This window comes from Myotis daubentonii, chromosome 3 (genome assembly GCF_963259705.1).
Source record: "Myotis daubentonii chromosome 3, mMyoDau2.1, whole genome shotgun sequence".
Lineage (NCBI taxonomy): Eukaryota > Metazoa > Chordata > Mammalia > Chiroptera > Vespertilionidae > Myotis > Myotis daubentonii.
This window is the reverse complement of record NC_081842.1, coordinates 5,020,460-5,029,790: the sequence shown is the minus strand read 5'-3', so window position 1 is coordinate 5,029,790 and position 9,331 is coordinate 5,020,460.

Here is a 9,331-nt window from a genome sequence, read left to right as displayed (position 1 = left end):
CAGTAAGCAGGCCTCAGTTTTCCAAGCTCTGAACCTCCGGCTTGACCAAAAGGAACCTCTCTCAACGCAGGTGAAAGGCAAGGCCAATGAGGAGGCGCTGGCTTGGTTATGATTTTAGTTCCATGCAGCTCGGTTACACTCCAGGGCCAGCTCTCCATCGGGCCACGGGGCACCTCAGTGGCATATTCCCACGGAACAGGTTTCCAAACCATAGAAATCCTACCCGGCAAAACCCATCTCTACAGGTCATGTGCTATCTAAGACAAAGGCACTGCAAGGGCACACAGACATAACCGTTTTCAGACACACCCTCCACCCGTACCTGCAGCTTCTTTGATGTCAACCAACGGATCCAGCAGTGTGCAGGCCGGGACAGTTTTTATCAGCTCTTCCCGTGTTCCCGGCAAAACGAGAGACTCTTGCAAAAAACGTCAAATCCTTCGTGGGTGCTGAGCGTACCACGTGCACTGCCAACAGGCAGGGGGAGGAGAGCAAGTGGAGGGAGCTGAGTCCAGGTGTTTCCTATGGTGGCTGCTGATTCGCTGCTGGGCCGGTTGCCCCGCCCATGGAGAGTGATGCTGTGTGACCACGTGATGGCTTGGACCAAGGAGACCAGATCTCCAGGACAAGGAGGACCAGTCGGAGGCTTGCAGGTTACCTCTCAAGCAGGTGCCTCCTGAGCCCAGCAGCCCTCCGAGGTCTCATGCCGGCCAGGCCATCTTTCCAAGCTCAGCGTCCTCGTTTCTGATTTGCAAAAAATAGCCACGCCGAGCGCGGGAGGTACTGGAGGAGCAGATGCAGTTTCACTGGGGCAAATAGGTGAGTGTTGTCAGCGATAAAAAGCTGATTTCTAGGGAAGGGCTGATGAGGAGCAGCTGGCTTTGCACAGAGGTTAATTTCCCCCCTCAGTGTTAGTGCTCCTTGAGTGTAAAGGCACGTGGCCATGTCAGAAGGCACTTTGGGGCATGAAGACATCTGGACCTACAAATCCGAAAGGAAATCCAAGCCAGTAGGGTCCAGCATCGTGCTTGAAGGGGGCAAACCTGTGGACTTGACGGCTCTCCGAGCACCTCATGCGGCTGCTAGGGGGTGTCCTCAGTGACCCTAATACCCAGCCCTGTCGGCCGTCATAGTTATCGGAGAAGTAATGCACGTGCCATGTTTGGGTTTGAGCGCACGGTCATCCCATGGCAAGCCTGGGGAATGCGCCGGATTCCAAGCCCCGCTACTCATCGGTGGGGGGGCGCACAGTTGGATGTGACTGCCTGCAATTAGGCCTCATTAAAGCCGCCCACCTAGAGCATGCTGCAAGCCTGGCCTTTACACATAGGGCTGGCTAATGAAGGTCATTAATAGGCACGGATGACGTAGTGGATGGCTGCTTAAAAAACACATCGGGGCCAGCAGTTTTCTCATTTCTAACAAAAGCGGGGAGGGCAGCTCGAAGCTTATTTGGAAGGAACCCCTCACTGGGCCTCCTGGCTGGCTGTGTCAGGCTGTTCAGGCCCCCTGCTGTGCCCTGGGGTGGGGGTGGGGGTGGAGGTGGGGGTGGCGTGGGAGGAAAGCTCCCTCCCTGGGCAGGACAAACAATGTGGGGCGGGGGTGGAGGGGGGAACTAGAGTCAGTCTCCCCAGAGCTCTGAGGCTTGGAGCTCAGCCTGACCAGGTGGCCACGGCCCTCCTTCTGGGACTGAGTCTTCGTTGTCGCTGGTGCTGTGGTTGCTGCTTGGGTTTTTCTAAGGCCACGGGGAAGCTGTTGCCGAAACTCCGGGCTCCCCTCAGCCTGTGACTACCTGCGGCACATCAACAGTCCATGTGCACGGGCCCCAGGGATGCCCCACATTCCTCGCCCGCTGGTGGGCTTGGAGCTTCCTTCTCCCTGAACAGTGGGGACCTTCAGAGCAGGTGCGGGGCAGCCACACGCCTCCCTCTGGCAGCGCCCCAGCCGAACCCGGGACTCATCGTCCACACAGCTGGTGCCTGGGTGGGGTGGGGTCTGGGGTGGTGACAGGTTAGACGCAAGCAGGGCCCAGAGGCTAATGTGTAGCGGCTGGTGCCGGTGAGAGAAGAAAAGGTGTTTTCTGTCTGTGACTCTCCCCCAACCCCCAGGCTTGAGCTGCATTTTATTCACAAAAAGTCAAGAATAAGTGTGTGTGTGCATGTGTGTATGTATGTGCGTGTGTGCGTGTGTGTGTATATATGTGTGTGTGAGTGTGTGCGCGCACATTACCAGGCCACTAACGACTAAGAGGGTGAGTGTCCATCCCCTCCCTGTAGGCCTGTGCCCCAGGCTCGGGGGCGGCATGCTCAGGCTGTGAGGCCGGGGTGCGTGGAGTAGTTGCGTGAGGGCTGCCCTGCCCGCCGGGGCCTGGAACCGCTACTGCTCCGCCCCTCGCGGTTTCACAGGTGAGGTCAATCCCGTGCGTGCTGACTCCCACGTGGGTTTTTCTGGGAGGAGGGGCCGGGGAGTGACTTGATTGGTTTAGACGCACGAGAAAATTATGTGACTCTGTGTTTCCGATGTGCTTCTGAAGTTGGTGAGAGAGGGGTTCATGCCCATTAGAAAGCGGAAAGCAAGGCCTGCAGCAAAGCGGCACCATGGGTTCCTGCCTCAGCACGGCTGACAGGCTGGGCCGGGTCGGCGTTTGCTGCGGGCTGTCCTGTGCAGTGGGGGACGTTTGGCTGTGATTTTCCTCCCACGAACCCCTGGTCTCCACCCGCGAACACCAGCAGCACCCACACCAGCTGAGACAATCCAAGATGACGCCCCATGTCCCCGGGGGGTGGGAGCTGATGGTCCCCCTCAAAAACCCAATATAACAATGAATTGGGGTGCAATGAACTCTGCCCCTGCGATGCCTCAGATATCTCGAACACATTGTTCTTTTCTGGTTGGGTCGGTAGATACGCTATGATTGCTTCCATTCACCACACGAGAGAGCCGGGACTCAGGGAGCCGAAGTGGGTTTGCTCAGGGTACACAGCTGGTAAGAGGATCAAGTCTGCAGCATTTCAATTCAGCGCTTGCCCCCTTTTGTCAGGGGTTCTCCACCAATGGTCCTCAGAGTCACTCATAGGGGTTCAGGAACCCTAACCATGATGAAATAACACCTCAGGGAGTTACGGCACCACGCATGCATGTACTGCATGTAATAAAAGACGAAATCCTTTAACATTGTTAATGGACTCGCAGTGCCTTGCGCCAGTATAGTTCTTGGTTAATGAAGCAGCCGCACAAACACGTATGGAGTGCCTACTATTGTCAGAAGCTGGGGACGCAGAGTGAACAAAACAGAAAGAGCCCCTGTCCTACACAGGCCATGGGCTACACTCACGTACAGGCCATTCGCATGGGGCCTGTTATAATGACTCATAGGTCTTGGGCCCGTGGTCACAGCCAGGCCTCCACATAGCACTGCCCACACCTTCGTCGCCTCCATCACCGTGGTCCGCCGTCGCCAGCGTTGCAACAGGAGCACGTCTCTCTTGGGGTCTGTAGACCATCCCACCTGCAAGAAAACCCCGTGTAGGTTTTTCTCAGAGCTCATTGTCTTGTGAGGAGAGAAAGACAACACACGAGTCAAGTAGTAACACAGTTGAGGGGACACAGTGTGAAAGAAATACAGCAGCTTAAGGGGGCGTGCGATGGTGGTGGAGGGAGGGTGCTGGAGACCTTCCCTCCTCCGGACGCGGAGAATGCCGCCACCCAGCCTCGCCCCGGAGCAGCTGATGCAGAAAGAGGGTTTTATGAAAGTCCTCCTCCTGCCTGGCTGGCGTGGCTCAGTGGTTGAGTGTCAACCTATGAACCAGGAGGTCACGGTTCAATTCCTGGTCAGGGCACATGTCCGTGTTGTGGGCTCGATTCTCAGTAGGGGGCCTGCAGGAGGCAGCCAACCCATGATTCTCTCTCATCATTGATGTTTCAATCTCTCTCTCCCTCTCCCTTCCTCTCTGAAATAATATATATTTTTAAAGTCCTCTTCTACTCGCAAGATGTTCCCTCCACAGGGGCTGGGTGGCAGGAGGGAGGTGTCGCTGGAAAAGTGGTTTTGTTCACAAAAGCAGCGAGAAAGGGCGTGAAAAAGCATTTTATTTCCGTGATGGAACTGGGATTTTTATAGCTGGAAGAGAATGAGATATGTGTTTACTAGAACGGCCGTTTACGGGGGAATATGATCATAATGCTCTTAAAGCACAGGCAGTTCTCAAAATTACTCTGGGCGCTGTGGACGATGACTGATTTTGGAGACAATATGTCATCGTTCTAAATTTAAGACTTCGAGTGCGCTTTAAGGAAGGAAACCTGCTTAACAAAACGTCAACACTTACAATATTTGACTTTCTTACCCAAGAAACTCTCTCACGTTCCCATCAGAATGATTACTTGTGCGCCGCCCGAGTTGGCAAGATGCACGTGGCGGGCTGTGGAGGAGCCGACAGGCACCCAGATATTATCGACGGAACAGATCCATTTCAACGTTGTTTAAGATCAACAGACCTTCCTTGCTTTCAGCTAAAGATTTCTCCTCGCCAGAAATTTCTCCAATTACATAGCGAGTGATGGGTGGCTCGGGCTCAGGTGATTCCCACATTCGATTTACAGGCTATAGCTTGTCTTCAAACTGTAAAGCACATTCGGTTGTAAACCGAGGGCTGGGAACAGAACGTTCTCTGGGCTTGGAAGCTCTATGTACCGCACCTTCCTCTTTTTTTTAAAAAAAAAAATATATTGTAGAACTTGTCTAAACAAATTTAGCCCAGTCTTGAACCAATCCTAGTTAAGACCAGGGAAATGATAAGCGAGGGGGGGTGGGGGGGGGGGATGAGATATTACATTTTTTAGCAAAATCAACTTGATTATTACCCCCAAGGTTTTCATGAATTGTCCATTATGGGAAAGGCGTGGATTCGTCATATTTGCTGTTTTCAGAAGAAGCCGTGCGTGGCTGTGGGCCCCCCTGCCCCCAGCACCGCCGCCTCTCCTCCCTCCTCCCACTGAGAACTTCTCGCTTGCTGCCCTCGCCAATGGCACTGGCCATCAACTGTTTCAAAAACAAAGAGAATTTACTTTTCCCAGAGACACAAGCAGTGGAATTGTATGAATTATGGAGTCCACTGTGGCCGACTGTGCGTTCCGTGTTGGGTGTGGTTTTCCGTGTTTTGCCCAGGAGGCCAAGTTGTCACTGGGGCCACCGAGAAAGTGCGCCCCCTCCTGGGGGAGGTGGGGATTTGTCCTGACCCGACCTACCGGGTCAGCAGCTTCCTGTCCTGGGAACCAGGCCTTACTGGGGTGTCAGCAGGGGCACAGAGGGGAAAGTCCCAGGATTAAGGAGAGTCATCACTTGTACTTTCCTTCTCCCTGTGCGGCTCGTGTGGAGGTTTATCTGCGTCTGTCAGGAGATCCTGGCAATGACACTGGAGGAGACCAAGGCTCTGGGGTGGGGGGGGGGCGCGGCAGGGGGAGGGAATGGCTGCCTGAGGGGGAGAAGGGGAGGAAGGGGATCCTGCAGAGGCCATGTGAGTGCAGAGTCTGGGTCACTTATGTGTCTGCTGGCTGAGGGCCCTCTCTCCTCTCCCATGTGACGGGACCCCCCACAGAGCCCAGCCATGGAAGGTTCTGGCAAACGCACGTTCCTACCCTCCCTGCCATCCCTACAAACCACTCCTCTTGCTTACAAGGCCTGGAGTGGCTCCCATCCTGCCCGGGCAGCCTTCCCTCCAGATGGGAGAGACACGCAAACCGCAGCAACTTGACTCCCAGTAGGTTGTCAGGATCAGATATCATGGCTTCCAGCCCAAGGATCGCTTTCCAAGATGCTTCCACTGGATGGGGAAACGCTGAAGTGTGGGAACAGGTCTCAGCAGAGAGCAGCGCAGACACAGCAGAGGGGAACCGCGGAGGCCAAGGGCAGGGTCCGTTCCCAGCACGCTGGGTGCACCCTGGGCGGGGTCAGGCCCGGAGGGAGGCGGCCTGACCGTGGGAAGGACCAGGGGCGCCTGCTCTCATTGGCCAGGGCATGGATGTCCTCTGTCTGGCCCATGTGTCTTTAGTTGCCACAATAGTGGCTCCTGGGAGAATAAGAAAATGGCTCTTTGTAGGAGGAGAGGGGAGGATGGATGAGAGGAGGTGGCCGGGTGGGACGGAGTTTGGGGATGCTGTGATGGGCGGGCCGGATTCAGGGGACATAGATGACACGCGTGATCACAGCAGGGAAACGTGAGCCACAGACGGAGGAGTCATTGGAACTGTTGAAGTCGGAGGAGAGGCGGTAGGTGACATGGACCCAGTAGGCTTCCAAGAATGTGATGAAAGGAAGACAACAGGTCCAGAAAGAGACGAAAGAAGCAGAGAAGAGATAAGAGCAGACCCTTGAAATAGTGCAACAGAGCAAAGCAACTCTTGGTTTGCTAACGTCATCTGATTCCTACCTGTCAGGAGATCCCACACCCGCCCGTTGGGGGGGAGGGGGAAAGCGTCCGGCGCCCTGGCTTGTGGCTCCAGGCACGTGACTTTGAGCTCACAGAGGCCGCATCATGGCTCACGGCTTCCCTTGTGGGTGCGTCCTGAGTGGTGCTGAGTCTTCCTTGAGGTCCATTTAACACTCTGTAAGCAAGAGCCCTCTTCTTTCCTTCCTGTGTGGTACATCTATGGTGGTCCCCAGGTCACACCCTCTGGGTTCTTCAGACCACATCGGGTGCTCCCGTCTGTGATGGACTGAACTGTGTCGCCCCAAATTCTCATGTGGGAGCCGCACCTCCACATGGGGCTGCATGTGGAGATGGGGTCTTTAAGAGGTAAATGAGGTCGTTAGGGTGGCCCCTAACCCAATCTGACTGGTGTCCCTTCTAAGAAGAGCAGAGCCCGGCTGGCGTGGCTCAGTGGTTGAGCATCGACTGTGAACCAGGAGGTCCACAGTTCAATTCCCCGTCAGGGCACATGCCCGGGTTGCAGGTTCAATCCCCGGCGTGGGGCGTGCAGGAGGCAGCGGATCAGTGATTCTCTCTCCTCATTGGTGTTTCTCTCTCTCTCTCTCCCTCTCCCTTCCTCTCTGAAACCAATAAAAATACATTAAAAAACAAAAAGAAGAGCAGATTAGGACAGACACACACACAGACGGACGACCAGGCGAGGACACAGGGAGAAGCCAGCCACCTGCTGGCCAAGGAGAGGCCGCGGAAGGCACTGCCCCTGCTGACACCTTGATCTTGGTCGCCCAGCCTCCAGACGGAGATGCAGCTGTCACTGGCAAGCCCGGGACTGTGGCACTTTGACGACAGTCCTGAGCACACTGACCCCCATGCAGAAGCACAGCGCGGGGGGCTGCAGGCACAGGGCTGCAAATACAGACCCCGGGCCTGGGGAACCCGCTTGGGACCAGCTGCAAATGCTGATGCTTGAGACAAGAGAGAGTCATGTTGAGGTTCTGGACTCTTCTTTTTCTAAAGAGGGGGCCCCTGTCCACATCAATCACAATTTAAAATATATGTTTTTATTGATTTCAGAGAGGAAGGGAGAGGGAGAGAGAGAGAAACACCAGTAATGAGAGAGGAACCCTTGATCGGCTGCCTCCTGCACGCCTCCTGTTGGGGATCGAGCCTGAAACCCGGCACGTGCGTGGCCGGGAATTGAACTGTGACCTCCTGAGCAACCGGCCGGGCAAGTCACACATTTTAAAACGCAGCCACATCTCCCCTCACATCTAGACGAGTTAGACTCTAAGATAATTTGAAACAATTGTTACATATTTATTTAAAAAATGAGTTGTTCCGTGTTTGGCTAAGGAGCTAGGCAATCAACCTGCACCCTTACGGATGGCTTCACTTTATAAAATTGAACCTACACGTTACTTTTAGGAGGAATGGGGCGCGCCTGAGTACCATTAGCTTTTTAAAACGTTGATACACACCATGTTGTGTGCACCCCGAATGAAACAGATTGGTTCTGTTTTTACAGTTTTTATAGTCTGGAGACTGTTGATGTTCCCCGTTCACTAAACCTTACACATCTTCCGTAGTCTTGTGAGAAGCCGGTGCCCAAGGCCTAGGTTGGCTCTGGGTGAGGGCCACCCGGGCAGCCAGGCCTGGAGGTCGAGCCCGTGGGTCCGCAGCCAGACCCCAGGGGCGTGTCCTGCTCCACCCCTTCCTGGTGACCTGAGCAGCTCGCACACCCTCCTGTGCAGAGTTTCTTCTGCAAAATGGGAGTGACACTGACGTCACCCCCTGCGGGGGGGGTAGGGGGGGGGACAGGCTGAGTTACCGGAATCACAGGCGCTCGCTCTCGCTGTGGAATAGGAGGGCGGGGAGGACAGCCCGGGGGCACCCAGGGTTCAGGGCTCCAGGAGGAGAGGACCCGGAGAGCGGGGACGCCCCCAGAGCGGGCGGGAGGGAGCGCGCGGCCTCTGGAGATGAAGGCCAGCGGCGGGGGGCGGGGGGCGGGGGGCGGGGGGGGCACCTCTGCAAGTGGGAGCAGGAAGAATCGGCAGGGGGCGGGGTACGCGGTCACCACTCTGCGCCCGTGGGGAGAGATGAGCACACTGCGCATGCCCGGACGTCCCTCCGGTTGCATGGCTTTTGCCCGTTAGTGAGAGACCATAAGCACGATCTCGGGCCGTGCAAAGCCGTCTTAGTCACCAACGGGACAAATTCTGACTGTTCGGAGACCTTTAGTGCCTTTTGTCAGAACATAAATGTTGTCGCCGTGTAAACGTCCAGGGAAATGTGTAGGCTGCAAGCGCACGTTTATCTCAAACACTGCGACAGACATTGGAAACATGGAGCATCGGTGCCCTGTTTCTTTGTAAAGAACCCCCCAAGGGCGGCGAGAGCAGCGTCCTGGCCTCCTCACCCCGAGCGAGCACCTCTGCAGACCGCGGGCTCCGTGCTCCGTGCTCCGCACAATCAGCTTTCAGCCTCGGCGTTCAGTGCGGTGAAGTGCCGGCGAGAGTCCCACCGGGAGGCGCTGTCTGCTGGCGTCACTTCCTCGGGGACCCTGTCCCCCCTTCGATGGCACCGCCGTCCTCATTGACGCCGTTAAGTGGCCGTCCCTCCCCCACTGGCACCTGGAGTCCCCGGGCCAGCGCCCACGTTCCCGCGGCCAGCTGTGCCTTCTGTGAGGCCAGGCACGTCCCATTCAGAATTCGCTTCCAGCGCATCGATGTTTGCCCTTGGCCGCCCTCTCTTCCTTTCATTTTTCTGGCTCTTTCCACGATCCATTTTGTAAATGTGTGGGCTTATCAGTGGGATGCAAAGCGGCGACACGGTACGTGCTGTGTGTGTGTGCGCGTGTGTGTGGGTGTGACCTGAGCCACAGCTGTGCAGTGACCGGTCACCGG